At 41.4% G+C, this 16,659-nt stretch overlaps 1 long non-coding RNA gene and 1 pseudogene across 2 annotated transcripts in view; one reads left to right on the forward strand and one right to left on the reverse strand.

Annotated features, from left to right (window-relative positions):
- LOC149120175 (uncharacterized) overlaps positions 1–16,659 on the forward strand; it is a 30,205-nt gene that overhangs the window by 12,688 nt on the left and 858 nt on the right. The window lies entirely within an intron of this gene.
- LOC138847311 (cold shock domain-containing protein E1 pseudogene) lies at positions 14,422–16,365 on the reverse strand (annotated as a pseudogene).

Here is a 16,659-nt window from a genome sequence, read left to right on the forward strand (position 1 = left end):
AAACTATTTCCTAACAGGACAAAGGCTGATCAAGTCATTGCTTCTCGTAGTATTAATTTCACTACTACAAGTTTCCTTTTAGACGCTCAGTTAGTTGTCACAGGTCAGGGAGAACATATGATATTTGTCCCTTTGGGTCTGGCTTATTTCACTCAGCATGATGTTTTCCAGATTCCTCCATTTTGTTGCAAATAACCGGATTTCATTTTTTTTTACCACTTTGTAGTATTTCATAGAGTACATATCCCATAGTTTCTTTATCCAGTCTTACACTGATGGGCATTTAGGTTGATTCCATGTCTTAGCTATTGTGAATTGAGCTGCAATAAACATGGAGGTGCAGATAGCTCTTTCATTTACTGATTTCATTTCCCTTGGGTAAATTCCCAGGAGTGGGATGGCTGGGTCATCTGGTACAACTATATTCAGATTTCTGAGGAATCTCCAAACCGTCTTCCAAAGTGGCTCACCAGTTTGCATTCCCATCAACAGTGGATTAGGGCACCTTTTTCCCCACATCCTCGCCAGCATCTGTTGTTAGTTCATTTCTGTATGAAAGCCATTCTAGCTGGGGTGAGGTGAAACCTCATTGTGGTTTTGATTTGCATTTCCCTGATGGCTAGTGATCCTGAACATTTTTTCATGTGTCTGTTGGCCATTTGGATTTCCTCTTTTGAAAAATGTCTATTGAGGTCCTTGGCCCATCTCTTAAGTGGGTTGTTTGTTTTGATGTTGTGGAGTTTCTTGATCTCTTTATTTATTTATTTTTATTTTTTTATTTTTTGACAGGCAGAGTGGACAGTGAGAGAGAGAGACAGAGAGAAAGGTCTACCTTTGCCGTTGGTTCACCCTCCAATGGCCACCGTGGCCGGCGCGCTGCGGCCGGCGCACCGCACTGATCTGAAGGCAGGAGCCAGGTGCTTCTCCTGGTCTCCTATGCGGTGCAGGGCCCAAGTACTTGGGCCATCCTCCACTGCACTCCTTGGCCATAGCAGAGACTTGATCTCTTTGTAGATTCTGGTTATTAATCCTTTATCAGTTTCATAGTTTGCAAATAATTTCTCCCATTTTCTTGGTTACTTCTTCATTTTCCTAACTGTTTCTTTGCCATCCAGAAACTTTTCAATCTGATGTTATCTCAATTGTTAATTTTGGCTTTGACTGCCTGTGCCTCTGGAGTCTTTTCCAAGAAGTCTTTGCCTGTGCCAATATGTAGCAGAGCTTCTCCGATGTTCTCTAATAATTTGTTCTCTAATAATAATCTAATAATAATTCTCTAATAATTTGATGGTGTTGGTCATAGATTTAGATCTTTAATCCATGCTGGGTGGATTTTTGTGTAAGGTGTAAGGTAGGGGTCTTGCTTCATACTTCTGCATGTGGAAATCCAGTTTTCCCAGCACCATTTGTTGAATAGACTGTCCTTGCTCCAGGCCTTGATCAAATATAAGTTGGTTGTAGATGTTTGAATTGATTTTTGGCATTTCTTTTCTGTTCCATTGTTCTATCCATCTGTTTCTGTACCAGTACCCAGCTGTTTTGATTATAACTGCCCTCTAGCATGTCTTGAAACCTGGTATTATGATGCCTCCAGATTTGTTTTGGATGTATAAGATTGCTTTAGCTATTCAAGGTCTCCTGTGCTTCCATATGCACTTTAGCATCATTTTTTTCTATATCTGAGAAGAATGTCTTTGGTATTTTGATTGGTATCGCATTGAATTTGCAAATTGCTTTTGTAAGAATGGACATTTTGATGATATTGATTCTTTCAATCCATGAACACGGAGGATTTTCCATTTTTTGTATCTTCTTCTATTTCTTTCTTTAATGTTTTGTAATTCTCATCATAGTGATCTTTGACATCCTTGGTTAAATTTATCCCAAGGTATTTGATTTCTTTTAATAGGTATTGTGAATGGGATTGATCTTAGAAATTTTTTCTCAGCCATGGCATCGTATCTGTATACAAAGGTTGCTGATTTTTGTGTATTGACTTTAAATCCTGCTACTTTACCAGACTCTTCTATGAGTTTCGATAGTCTCTTAGTAGAGTTCTTTGGATTTTCTAAATAAAGAATCCTGTTGTCTGCAAATAGGGATGATTTGGCTTCCTCCTTCCCAATTTGTATCCCTTTGATTTCTTTTTCTTGACTAATGGCTCTGGCTAAAACTTCCAGTACTATATTGAGTAGCAATGATGAGAGTGGGCATACCTGTTTGGTACCAGATCTCAGTGGGAATGCGTCCAGCTTTTCTCCATTCAATATGATGCTGGCCGTGGGTTTTTCATAAATTGCTTTGATTGTGTTGAGGAATGTTCCTTCTATACCCAATTTGCTTAGAGTTTTCATCATGAAAGAGTGTTGTATTTTATAAGATGCTTTTTATACATCTATTAAAATAATCATATGGTTTTTCTTCTGCAGTTTGTTAATGTTATGCATCACATTGAATGATTTGCAAATGTTGAATCATCTCTGTATGCCAGGGATAAATCCCCTTGGTCTTGGTGGATTATCTTTCTGATATGTTGTTGGATTTGATTGGCTAGAATTTTTCTGAGGATTTTTGCATCAGTATTCATTAGGGAAATTGGTCTGTAATTCTCTTTCTCTGTTGCATCTTTTTCAGGTTTAGGAATTAAGATGATGCTGGCTTCACAGAAAGAGTTTGGGAGAATTCCCTTCTCTTTCGATTGTTCTGAATAGCTTGAGAAGAATTGGAGTTACTTCTTTAAACGTCTGGTAGAATTCAGTAGTGAATCCATTTGGTCCTGGGCTTTTCTTTGTTGGGAGGGCCTTTAATACTGATTCAGTTTCTGACTTATTTATGGATCTGTTTAGGTTTTCTGTGTCTTCATCGCTCAATTTAGGTAAGTTGTATGCATCCAGAAATCTATCTGTTTCTTCTAGGTTTCCCAGTTTGTTGGCATACAGCTTATGTAGTAATTCCTGATGATTCTTCTTATTTCTGTGGTGTCTTGTTATATTTCCTTTTTCATTTCTAAATTTATTGATTTGGGTCTTCTCTCTCTTTTTTGTTTGGTTAGTTGGGCCAATGGTGTGTCAATTTTGTTTATTTTTTCAAAAAAACAGCTGTTAATTTCACTGATCTTTTATATTTTTTTGGATTCAATTTTGTTGATTCTTCTCTAATTTTAATATTTCTTTTCTCCTCCTAATTTTGGGTTTGGTTTGATGTAGTTTTTCTAGATCCTTGAAATGCATTGATAGCTCATTTATTTGGTGCGTTTCCAATTTCTTGATGTAGGCACCTATTTCTATAATCTTTCCTCTTAACACTGCTTTTGTTGTGTCCTATAAGTCTTGATATGTTGTATTTTATCTTCATTTGTTTTGAGAAAGTTTTTTATTTCTCTTTTGATTTCTTCTATGACCCACTGTTCATTCAGGAGCATGTGTTAAGTCTCTATGTGTTTCCACATGTTCTAGAGATTCCTGAGTTTCTAATTTCCAGCTTCATTCCATTGTAGACCAAGAAGATGCATGGTATGATTTTGATTTTTTTTTGAATTTGTTAAGACTTGCTTTACAGCTTAGTGTTTGGTCAATCCTAGAGAAAGTTCCATGCACTGATGAGAAGAATGTGTATTCTGCAACTGTAGGATGAAAAGTTCTGAGGATATCTGTTAGGTCCATTTGGTCTATAGTGTTGATTAATTCTGCTGTTTCTTTTCTGTTTGGTTGATCTGTCCATGGCTGAAAGTGGAGTATTAAAGTCCCCCAATACTGTTGTACTTGAGTCTATGTCTTCCTTTAAATCCCTCAACATTTCTTTTAAATAAACTGGTGCCCTGTAATTAGGTGCATATACATTTATAATAGTTACATCTTCCTGTTGAATCAACCCGTTAATCATTATATAGTGCCCCTCTTTGTCTTTTTTAACAGTTTTTGTGTTAAAGTACATTTTGTCTGATATTCAGGTGGCTATACCAGCTCTTTTTTGGTTTCTGTTGGCATGGAATATCTTTTTCCATCCTTTCACTTTCAGTCTGCATGCATCTTTGTTGATGAGATGTGTTTCTTGTAGACAGCAAATAGATGTTTTTTTTTAACTTTTATTTAATAAATATAAATTTCCAAAGTACAGCTTTTGGATTATAGCAGCTTTTTCTCCCCATAACCTCCCTCCCACCCGCAACCATCCCATCTCCGGCTCCCTCTCCCATCCCATTCACATCAAAATTCATTTTTAATTATCTTTATATACAGAAGATCAATTTAGTATATACTAAGTAAGGTTTTCAACAGTTTGCACCCACACAGAAACACAAAGTGTAAAGTACTGTTTGAGTATTAGTTATACCGCTAATTCACATAGTACAACACATTAAGGACAGAGATCCTACATGGGGAGTAGATGCACAGTGACTCCTGTTGTTGATTTAACAATTGACACTCTTATTTATGGCGTCAGTAATCACCCGAGGCTCCAACACCGATCTTATTTAGACAATGTCACAGTCAAAGTGGAAGTTCTTTCAAGTATCATTTCCGAAATGAAAAGACTTGAAAGTCATTACTCTCCTCATTACAACAATAATAAGCTAAACAAAACAAATATCAACAGCTTCTCTGGGCACACTAAGGAGTTGCAGTTACAATGCAATGAGCACCCAGGAATCATCAAAGGTCGTAAAGCTGGAATCACAGCTGGGACCTGCTTATCTGGAACAGAGCCCTGGCTGAAGCACTTAGAGGGTAACTTTGTGTGAAGGCAATTTTACCCAGTGGCTGGAGGCCATTCCTACTATGAATGGGAAACTCCCAGGCAACATGGACTTAGGGATCCAATACTTTGCTTTATCTTGAGGAATCCCACCAACTTTTCACAGTAAAGGGCTTAGAAACATCATTTATTAGCTATGACAGGGAAGAGGAACAGTAACCATTGTGAAATAGGATGAAAACCATCTTCTTATTTAAAGGCTTAAATGTGAATCGTTTAAATATATTCATTAAAAGATAAAGATTGACAAAGTGAGTATAATAACTTCTTGTCTTTTGGACATTCACTAAATATACTGATTCAGACAAGTTCAAATAAAGCGATAGCAAAAGATGTGTTAAAACTAATTGAAAGAAAGCTGGAGGTACTACACTAATTTCAGATAAATGGAATTCAGAACAAGGAAAATTATCAGAGACAAACAGGAAGATTACTTAATGATTAGGCAGCCATTGCTTTAAAACCTAGCAAATTTGTGTATACACCTAAATTCAGAACTGCAAAATACACTTCAAAAACCTACAGAATGAGGGTGGGCATTCTGGCAAAGCAGGGTACGCCACTGCTTGGGACACCTGTATTCCATTTTGGAGTGCTGTTTGGAATTCTAGATTCTCCCCTCTCAATCCATCTCTCTGTCTTTCTGCTGCATGGTTGACCAGGATGGAATTCCTGGCTTAAGCCTGCCCAGCTCCAGGTATTGCAGCCATTTCAAGTGTGAAACAGTGAATGGAAGATCTCTCTCTCTTTCTGTTTCTCTCTCTCTTTCTCTCTCTTGCGCGTGCGCGTGTGCTCTCTCTGTCTCTCCCCACTCCTGCTCTACCCAGACACCCTAACTTTCAAATAAATAAATATTTTTTAAAAATTGACAAAATTTCAAGGAGAGAGAGAAAGTTCCACTATTATATTTGGGAACATCAATCTTCCATTAATTGGCTGTTCAAAAATGCAAAAAACCAGAAGCATAAATTTGGCTTTAATAGCCTTATCAATTACTTTGGTCTAATAATATTTACAGAATTCTTTGTCCAACAAGATCAAGCTTCCATGAAGGGACCATAGTCTGGACAACAAAATACACCTGAAACTGTGAATGTTCACAAAACACATGAAGAATGTTCCCAGATAATAAATTTTAAGAAACTGTAGCAAGAAGAACAACTGAAGCATGAAAAAGAAAAGGAATGAAAATTGAAATATAAATGAATAATATTGAAAAATAGGAAAATAATATATGAAAATCAGCAAAACCAAAAGATACTTCAGTGAAATAACAAATTCATAAACCTCTCTCCATGCTCATTAAGAAAAGAGAAAGACAGAAATTACCAGTATCAGAAATCAAAGAGTGGCCATCATTGGAAATGAACATTAATGTTCCATGGAAACTTAAGGATAATAAGGGGCTACTAAAATCACTATGCACAAAAATTTGATAACTTAAATGAACAGAACAATTGCTTGAAACACAAATTGCCAATACTTACACAAAAAGAAATATAATCAGTCAAGGCCCATTTCCTTTAAAAGAATTGAATCAAAGATGCATACTTCTTCCCACCACCACCAAAAAAAAAGGAATGAAAAAATCAGGCAAGGGTAACTCATAGTTGAATTCTACCATACATTCAAAGTACAAAAAAGGACAACTCTCTACCATTTCCTCTTGAGATCTGAAGTGTAGATAATAATTTATAACTCAATTGGTGAAATCAGCATTACCTTAATAAAAAATTGTTCTAATTTTTTAAATTTAAATTCTAATTTAAGTTCTAATTTTTTCTAAATTAAGTTCTAATTTTTTAAGTTTAAAAAACTTCTAAGAAAGGAAAACTATAGAAAAACATTTCACATGAACAAAGATGCAAAATAAAAATAGAAAGCAAAATAATAATAGGTAAAATCCAACAATTTTATGTAGTACAAGCAAGTGGTATTTATCCCACGTAAGCAAGGCTGTCAGCATTTAAAAAAATCAATAAATTGGACATCCTACACAAACTGCAAAAATGTTAAATGATTACATCAACTTTTGTAGAAGATATTTGGCATAAAAAAACTGAGCAAACAAGGAACATAAGAGAAATTCCTCATCTAGATAAAGAATATCTACCAAAACCAGCTTTAATAGTGAAATTGGACAGTTTTCCCTTAAGTTGGAGAAAGGGGGAAGTGTCTTTTTCTCACCACTACTTTTCAATATTATGGTGGAATTACTAGACAGTGCAGTAACACAAAGAAAGGATACAAAATGCATACATATTGGGAAGGAAGACATAAAACTGCTAGCAAATGTCATTATTGCATGTATAGAAAATTCAAAAGTACATCATAAGTACCCCTGGAACAATGTTAGTGTAGCAAAGTGGCAAATTACATGTACAATTTCATTGTTGTTCCATGTATGGGTAAGAGCTAGGATTTGAAATTTAAAAACAAAATTAAGCATCATTTAAAATTGCATCAGGTTAAGAAGCAAATCCCAATCGGTGTCTTTTAACTGGACAGTTCAGGCCATTAACGTTCAATGTGACTAATGAAAAGTGGTAACTTTGCCCTGCCATTTGCCAAAGATAAGTTCTAATATATGCTTTGAATTCCCTGTGATCTTTTGCTATGAGGTTTCCTTCCTTTATCTTCTTTCATACTGATGATCGTGTTTCTGTGTTTCTGTGTGTAACACATCTTTAAGCATCTGTTGCAGGGCTGGACAAGTGGCCACAAAGTCTTTCAATTTCTGTTTGTTATGAAAAGTCTTTATTTCACCTTCATTCACACATGATAGCTTTGCAGGATATAATATTCTGGGCTGGCAGTTTTTCTCTTTTAGTACCTGGGCTATATCTCGCCATTCCCTCCTAGCTTGTAGAGTTTCTGATGAGAAGTCAGCAGTGAGTCTGATTGGCGATCCTCTGAGAGTAATCTGACGTTTCTCTCTTGCACATTTTAGGATCTTTTCTTTATGTTTCACTGTGGAGAGTTTAATTACAACGTGTCGTGGTGAGGATCTCTTTTGGTCGTGTTTATTAGGGGTTCTGTGAGCTTCCTGTACTAGGATTTCTCTGTCCTTCTCCAAACCCAGGAAGTTCTCTGCAAGTATCTCACTAAAAAGGCCTTCTAATCCTTTCTCCCTCTCCATGCCTTCAGGAACTCCTAGAACCCGAATGTTGGGTTTTTTAATAGTATCCTGAAGATTCCTGACAATATGTTTTAGATTTCTAATTTCCTCTTCTTTTCTTTGATCTGACTGTATCCTTTCCTGTTCTCTGTCTTCTAAGTCCGATATTCTCTCTTCTGCTTCACCCATTCTGTTTGTAAGGCTCTCTATTGTGTTTTTCATTTGATCTATTGAATTCTTCACTTCAGTCACTATCACAGTTTCCTGTTGTACTGATTGTTTCGTTTCATTTTGATTCCTCCTTAATATTTCATTTTCACGAGAGAGATTTTCTATCTTGTCCATTAAGGCTTTATGTAGTTCAAGAATTTGAGAACTTCTTAATGTTCTTATCAATTTTTTGAGATCTGCTTCTTGCATTTCTTCTATGTCATCATCTTCATAATCTTGAATTGGGGTGTCTTTTTCATTTGAGGGCATCATGGTGACTTCCTTGTTTTTATTACCTCGGTTTTTGCATTTGTTATTTGGCATATTGGAGATATTTGGTTTCTTCACTGTGGTGCTTTTTCTTGTTATACTATGACTCTAGATTAAGTGGACTATCTGTTTTTGATGGAGCCTTAGGGCTTGAGATGGGTGTGGCCTGAGAGCTCTGTTTGGTGTGCCAAAGGTGACACTCCCAGGTTAGGCGTGGTAAATCTCTCTCTCTCTCTCTTTCTCTTTTTGATTCAAAAGGGAAGTAATTCCACACAGCTGAACAAAGTTGGAGTTAGTTAGCAGGCAAATGATATACCCACAGGAGCCAGAGATCAGAAGCTCTTTCCCAAGGACCACACAGGGAATCTGTTTGGCCCTCAGAGTGGGCTCAAATTCTCCTTCAGTCTCCCACTGGGTTGCCAAAGTTACGGAATTGTAGCATCTCTGGAGAGTACTCAGGTGAATTCCGTGAGTTCTCTCCCCCACCGTCTCTTTTTTCACAGTCTCAGTTCAGTAGTGCCACAAATTTACTAGGTCCTAATCTCCTGTTAATTTGCCCCGCCCAGAGTCAGGTTTTTTTGCTAGGCTCAGGGCCGGTGCAGACCTGAGTTCGCTCTGCTTATGACGTATGTCCAAGATGGCGCCTGCTCTTTGTCTTGCTCGCCCTTGAGAGGTGAGCGGAGAGAGAGAAACCCGTGTCCGTACCAGTCACCTTTTTTTTTTTCTCTCTCTCTCTTCCAGTTAGCCTGGTGAACTCCCCCCCCCCCCCCCCGGGGTCGTTCCCTCTAGTCTCCTCTCTCCGCTTGCCTGCCGGTGTCTCGGGCTATTGAGGTTCGGCTCACCTCGCGTTCCAGCACTGGTGTGTTGAGTCTGCCGCTGGTGTCCCGAACTGTGGGCTCCCACGCTCTCCACGCAGGTCCACTGTGAATCACGCATTCCGGAAGAGTTTCTTCTGCTTTTTCCTCCCCTACTCTTCCTTGAAACTGCAGTATCTCCACTTTTATTAAACTATCTCTCCTCGGACTATCAGTGTGCTCCCTTCCTATTCCGCCATCTTGCCTCTGAGCCATGGGTTTTGTTTTTTAATCCACCCAGCCAGTCTGTGTCTTTTACCTGGGGAGTTGAGGACATTTACATTCAAGGTGCCTATTGACAAGAAATGACTTTGCTCTGCCATTTTCCCAAAGATATTCCTAACTTATACTTTGAACTTCCTGTGATCTTTTACTGAGAGACTGTCTTCCTTTACCTGCTTTCTTGGTGATGACCATGTTTCTGTGTGCAACACATCCTTAAGCCTCTGAATGAGTGGTGACAAATTCTTTCAATTTCTGTTTGTTGTAAATGGTCCTTATTTCACTTTTATTCACAAATGAGAGCTTGCAGGATATAATATTCTGGGATGTCAGTTTTTTTCCTCTTAGGACTTGGGCTATATCTTGCCATTCTCTCCTAGCCTGCAGGGTTTCTGTTGAGAAGTCTGCTGTGAGTCTAATTGGAGATCCCCTGAAAGTAATCTGGCATTTCTCTGGTGCACATTTTAGCATCTATTCTTTATGCTTCACTGTGATGAGTTGGATTACGATGTGTTGTGGTGAGGATCTTTTCTGGTCATGTCTATTGGGAGTTCTGTGTGCTTCCTGCACTTGGAGGTCTTTTTCTCTAAACCTAGGAAGTTTTCTGCTGTTATCTCACTAAAAAGGCCTTCTAATCCCTTCTCTCTCTCCATGTCTTCAGGAACTCCTAGAACCTGTATATTGGGGTTTTTGTATAGTATCCTGTAGATTTCCAACAGTGTATTAGTTTTCTAATTTCCTCTTCTTGTCTTTGGTTTGACTGTATACTCCTGTGCTCTGTCTTCTAAGTCCAATATTCTCTCTTCTGCCTCACTGATTCTGTTCTTAAAGCTCTCCACTGCATTTTTATTTGTTCTGTTGAATTCTTCATTACATTTTGATTTCTCTTTGGGATCTTAATTTCATGGAGAAATTTTCTTTCATGTCTTGCATGGATTTCAGTAGTTCATGCATTTGCTTTTGATTACTTCTATGTAATCTTATGATCAATTTTTTGAGTTCCATTTCTTGCATTTCTTCTATCTCCCCGTCTTCACAATCTAGTATCCAAGTGTCATGCTCTTTTGGGGGTGTCATACTGTCTTCCTTATTCTTGTTTCCTGGATTGGTGAGTTTGTTGTTGAGCATTTGTGGAGATACTCTTTGGTTTCTTTTTCTCCCCCCACCTTTTTTTTTGCTGTGGCTGCTTTTATCATTGTACTGTGACTTTGTAGATAAGTGGAATGTCTGCTTTCAGTGAATCTCTAGAGGTTTGTAGTGGGTTTAGCCAGAGAGCTCTCTTCAGTTCTTCAGGGTTTAGGGCATGCCTAAGGTGACACACCAGGTTTGGCATGGTGTCTCTCTCTCTCTCTCTCTCTCTCTCTCTCTCTCTCTCTCTCTCCCTCTTAATCAGAAGGGAGGTTTATTCTGCTCAGCTGAGCTCCTCTCCTCAATGGACACCAGTGCCAGAGCGCTAGCCCCAGTGGGTATAACATTGGTCCACTCTGTCCCAAGGACCACAAAAGGGACCTGTGCAGTTCTCAGTGTAAGTTCAGATTCCCCAGCAATGTCTCTCACCTCACTGCTTCTTTGCCTGAAGGCTGGAGTAGATTAGGTCAAGCAGGGGAGGGCCTGGGCTGGAGGCAGCCTGGGCGAGAGAGGTCCAGCACAGGCGGCACAGGCCCCACTCTCCCACGGTGGTTGGTGGAGTCTCCACTCCCCTGCGGCAACTTCCGGCCTTTCCTTTGAGGGCGGCCTTGATTTCTTGCCTGAGGCAGTGCCCTTGGGGTTCCTGGACCATTCCAGAGGCCTCTGTGCATGGCTGGACACCATGCCATGTCAGATGAGGTCAGCATTCTGTGGGTGAGCCCCCCACCCACCCTGGGGCTCCCTCAGCTCCTGGATCTGGAAGAAGCCCACTCCCAAGACTTGCTGAGCAGCTGGCCAGCGGGTGACACCCTTGCAGACCTGTTCTGCTGCCCCGGAGTCACGCACGGGGCCGTTGGAGTCTGCAGAGCCACCGCTCAGCCCCGCCTGTTTCCCTGCAGCAACCTTGCTACAGCTCTGAGCCCTGAAGGGTGTGGCAGCGCCGCCCAGGAGAGGCACAGGGCGCTGTGTTTCCGCTCTCCACCCCCCACCCCTTCCCTGCAGAAGGACAGCGGGCAAAGAGCTGAGTGGGCTTGGCTGTCCCTGGCACACAGCCTGAAAGGCTCTCACAGAGGACACAGTCGAGTTTGCCCAGGTGCTTCCCACATTTTTGCTCTATTTGTAACTCCCGCCTGCTGTGCAGAGCACTTTGGAAGTCTCTTCTGTAGAGGAGACACGGCCGCAACCAGAGACTAAGGAAAGTGGAGTCTTCGAGAGTTATCTTGTCCAGGGAGGGAAGATGTCCTAAACTCTGCCTTCTGTACTCCTTCTGTAACTTCTGTAATCCGTCCTCTACATCTGTCCCGGTAACTCTTTATAAATGTACGGGACCCACTGGCCACTGAAGTGTGGTCTTCAGTCATGTGGGCTAGTTCTCCCCAAGTAGTCCCAGTCACGTGGGGTGTGTTCCTTCTAATTTACTTGAAAGGTAGAGAGACAGAGACAGCCATCTTCCATTCACTGACTCTCAATGCCCACAAGAGCTGGGGCTGGGCCAGTCCGTAGCCAGGGGCTGGCGACTCAGTCCTGGTCTCCCATGGGTGACAGAGCCCTGAGGACTCGAGCCGTCACTGCTGCCTGCAGGAGTGCACATGAGCAGGAAGCAGAGCCAGACATTCTGACGGGACGCAGGCATCCCGAGCAGCGGCATCTCTTTCGTTCTTTCTTTCTTTCTTTTTTTTTTTAAGATTTTATTTATTTGAGGCCAGCGCTGCGGCTCCCTAGGCTAATCCTCCGCCTTGCGGCGCTGGCACACTGGGTTCTAGTCCCGGTCGGGGCGCCGGATTCTGTCCCAGTTGCCCCTCTTCCAGGCCAGCTCTCTGCTGTGGCCAGGGAGTGCAGTGGAGGATGGCCCAAGTGCTTGTGCCCTGCACCCCATGGGAAACCAGGAGAAGCACCTGGCTCCTGCCATCGGATCATCGTGGTGCGCCAGCCGCAGTGCGGCAGCCATTGGAGGGTGAACCAATGGCAAAGGAAGACCTTTCTCTCTGTCTCTCTCACTGTCCACTCTGCCTGTCAAAAAAAAAAAAAGATTTTATTTATTTGAGAGGTAGAGTTACAGACAGTGAGAGGGAGAGACAGAGAGAAAGGTCTTTCATCCGTTGGTTCACTCCCTAATTGGCCACAAGGGCCAGAGCTGTGCTGATCCGAAGCCAGGAGCCATGGGCTTCCTCCGGGTCTCCCACATGGGTACAGGGGCCCAAGCTCTTGGGTCATCTTCTACTGCTTTCCCAGGCTGCAGCAGAGAGCTAGACTGGAAGAGGAGCAGCCGGGACTAGAACCAGCACCCATATGGGATGCAGGTGCTGCAGGCAGAAGATTAACCTACTGCGACACAGTGCTGGCCCCAGCAGCATTTCTTTTAAAATATTTTTAAGTTGCATTTTCTTTAAAATCTTTTTAAATTAGTTTTTTTTAAGTTTTTATTTAGTGAATGCATTTTTTCATAGATACAACTTTAGGAATATAGGGGTTCTTTCCCCCATGCCCCCCCAACTCCCATCCCACCTCCCTCCCTCTCCCATCTCCTTCTTCATTATGCTTCAATTTTAGTTTGATTTTATATACAGAGAACCAACTCCATGTTTAGCATAGATTATATTCTTTTTTTTTAGTGTCTCAAAAATCAGTAAAACTTTATTCGCTTCCATTCTTTCACATTAACAGAAAATTCGAGAAAGCCAAAAATGTTTTGTGTTTGCAAAGATAAACGGCCTCTTTATCCAGAGATCAAAACCTCAAAGGACAATGGGGAAGATCAAAGCACCCTCCCCTGCACCCCCTAAGCTGACCCAAGTCATGCTAGACAAAGCCTTCAGTCCACTGGCCAGGGACCCTGTATTTGGCCAATTTAAGATGAGGGCCAAGAAATCAGACCAATCCATTCCCGTGATACAAGGTGGAACAGAAGCTACACCAAGATTCACGTACCTTTATTCTACAAGACACAGGAACCAGGCAGCTACTTATAAAACAAAACAAAACAAAACAAAAACAAACAAACAAAAAAAAAACAAGATTCATTTCAGGCACAACTTTTTAATTTTTTTCTGTTTTGTTTTAAAATCAGTGAAAGAAACTGGGTCCTAGAAGCTGCAGTGGTCTAAGCAGCAGCAAGTTTGTGCATTCTTTTGTTTATTTAAATATGTTAAATTATCACACTGCTGGCAAGCCTCATTTGCATGAAATTCTGCACCATACATGCTAATTGTAGTAAAGTTATTTACCCCCCATCCCAGGAAAAAAAACTACTCTGGAAGATAATTTTCATTAAAACCTAACCAAACTTCGTGAAGTGGATTGTGACAAGATTATAAATGATATGAAAAATAACGTTTTTAACATTTAGCTATCAACTTAAGAACATGGTTTGCCCATACAAATTTTTGTACTTTTTAAAAAGGTAATATAATCTACCCTCATATGGCCCTCAGAATTAAAGCATAACGAACAGGAAGGAAAGGAAAAGAGTGCAACTGAGTGCTAAGGCAGAACATCTTGCCAGAGTAATGAAGTGGAATTTACACTAAATATCAAGTGCAGAATTTCATAGGGCCAACAAGATAACAGTCTACTTTTCACTTACACAGGCGAAGTGGATTTGTCCATTACCAGTTGCGTTAAATGCACCAAATAAAGTTCCCAAAATTGATACTATAAGGCGTCACCTTAAGTTTTCCAGGCTGCAACTGTGCATAATTTTAAAATGGTTTTCTTAAATTTATTTATTTTTTTAAACATAACATGAGGAAGGTGTTCAAACTGGTGTAAAAGCTCAAGAGAATAAGCATTCCAGATTTTGGGAGGGATGAAGATGGAGATACTCAAAACCCTTCACCAGAATCCCCCCAACTTGAGCATAGTGGATTAATGATGTGCTTTGTGGATGTGGTTAGTCAATGACACCAGCCTGATGGATCTCTCTGTGCCAAATCCCATTGAGTTATCCGGTCCCCTTGGCTGACAAAGAACCATAAGGCGAGGAGCATTGGCATCATCAAGGGTGATGTTCCTCAAAGATTGACCAAGTGACCAGGTGGAGGGGCTGTAACAGCCTGGGGGCCCTCTCAGACCCGCCAAACATTACAGGTGCTGCACTTGCCAGGTCTGACTAAGATCACTGAGGACTCCACCTCATCTGTGCCTGGAGCTCGATGCCGTCCTGAACGGCTTTCCCGTGGAAGAAGAGCTTCTCGCTGTCTCCTGCTTCATAGTTACTGATCTTTCACACACTCCACCGTGGCCCTATGCAGGGGCATGATGCTGGGGGCCATAGTCTGTGCATTCTGACCCAGGGCACACAACTGGAACTTGATACTCTCCCCTTTCTGCATGCAACCCCCTTTGTTGGCCATCCCATCTATGCCAGATGGACAGACCTCACCCTTCACATCCCCTTCCTCCACAGTCTCAATCACTTGGTACTCTGGCTGTGTTGGATCGACACTCCTCAGGGGCGAATGACTTTCCCAGAGTAGATGGTGGGAATGCCATTCACTGAGTGCGTTTTGTTCACTTTTTCAGCACTGATTTTGTTGTCTTTGCCTTTGGACAAGCTGTACTCGACCATGTCCCCTAGTTCCAGACTATTGACATCACCAGAGAACTCACTGTAATGGAAAAAGATGTCCTTATTATGATTGGCTGCTTCAATAAATCCAAAATTATCCTTCAGATATAACCCAAGAGTCTCTTGGAATGGGAATTACGACCTAAAAGTCTCACACAAGTTGCAATCTGCTGGCCAGGCCTCTGTCACTAATACTAAATTCAATCTTATCTCCTGTTTGAGAGGAAGTAGATCCTTCCACACCCTTGGCTTGAGAAGCGATAGTCAGTTTCACCCCACGATCGTCATGAGCAATAATGCCATCTTCAGGCTCCTCTTTGCCTTTATTTGGGCTGGTGGTTTTAGGATTGGAACAAGTGGCTTCTTTTTCTACAGTGAATGAGAGTGGAATGAAACCGTCCTCACAGCATGATTTCTTTGGGCAGAGAACATGTCAGGCACCACAGTAAACTCTGCTTCATCTGCAGTATGGAGCTGGTTCCCACCCAGACTTTCCCTGAGGGGGAAGAACAGACGACACGAGCATCGCGGTCCACACACTTGGCGAAACCAAAACCCTCTCCCATGGCAGCAGTCACACCCATTTCTCTGGCTTCATTAGTGAACTGAAATGTATCTGATAGAACTTCTATGTTGGTTGCACATTCTAATCTGTCATGTCGATCTGTTGAAATACGAAATCTAACATGGTAGCCTTCTAGCAAGGTCACCTTGGATTTTGTATCTTTGTCTCCAAAGGGAAGTTCTTTAGGAATCACGGAGTCAACTTTGATGCGTCCTGGCAATGGGTTATTCTGGTTTTTACTGGGTACTTTTGGGATAACTTTGGTTACAGTTCCTTCAAAATGTTCAGTGCTGGTATCTTCAAAAATGACTGTTCCTTGAGGCAACAGTCTGATATCTGTTGCAACTTCTTTACCATTTCTATCCTTGATTGTGAATTCCACATCGTCTCCAGGCTGTAAAGCTTCTATGTTGCCTTTAAATTCACCATAGTGAAAGAATATTTCTTCTACAATATCACCTCTTTCAATAAAGCCAAACACCTCCTTCACGGCACACACCACTCCTGAGAGCGGGCTTGCTTCTTTTCCAACAGCATAATGTTGGGAGCACTTACAGCACCAGCATGTTTACTACCAATTAAAAAGTTAATTTTATCTCCAGTTTCTAGCTGAACATTCCCTTCAACAACTTCAGGGTGTAAGTCAGATAAAACACTTCTTGTGCGTTCATTGGTTCTTCAGGGAGGATTTCTTTTTTCTTCTTTTTCTTTTCCTTTTTTTTACAGGAAGAGTGGACAATGAGAGAGAGAGAGAGAGAGAGAGAGAGAGAAAGGTCTTCCTTTGCTGTTGGTTCACCCTCCAATGGCCACCGCGGCCGGGCGCTGTGGCCGGCGCACCGCGCTGATCCGATGGCAGGAGCCAGGTGCTTCTCCTGGTCTCCCATGGGGTGCAGGGCCCAAGCACTTGGGCCATCCTCCACTGCACTCCCTGGCCACAGCAGAGAGCTGGCCTGGAAGAGGGGCAACCGGG

This window comes from Oryctolagus cuniculus, chromosome 20 (genome assembly GCF_051225735.1).
Source record: "Oryctolagus cuniculus isolate XC-2025 breed Fujian yellow rabbit chromosome 20, ASM5122573v1, whole genome shotgun sequence".
Taxonomy (NCBI): domain Eukaryota; kingdom Metazoa; phylum Chordata; class Mammalia; order Lagomorpha; family Leporidae; genus Oryctolagus; species Oryctolagus cuniculus.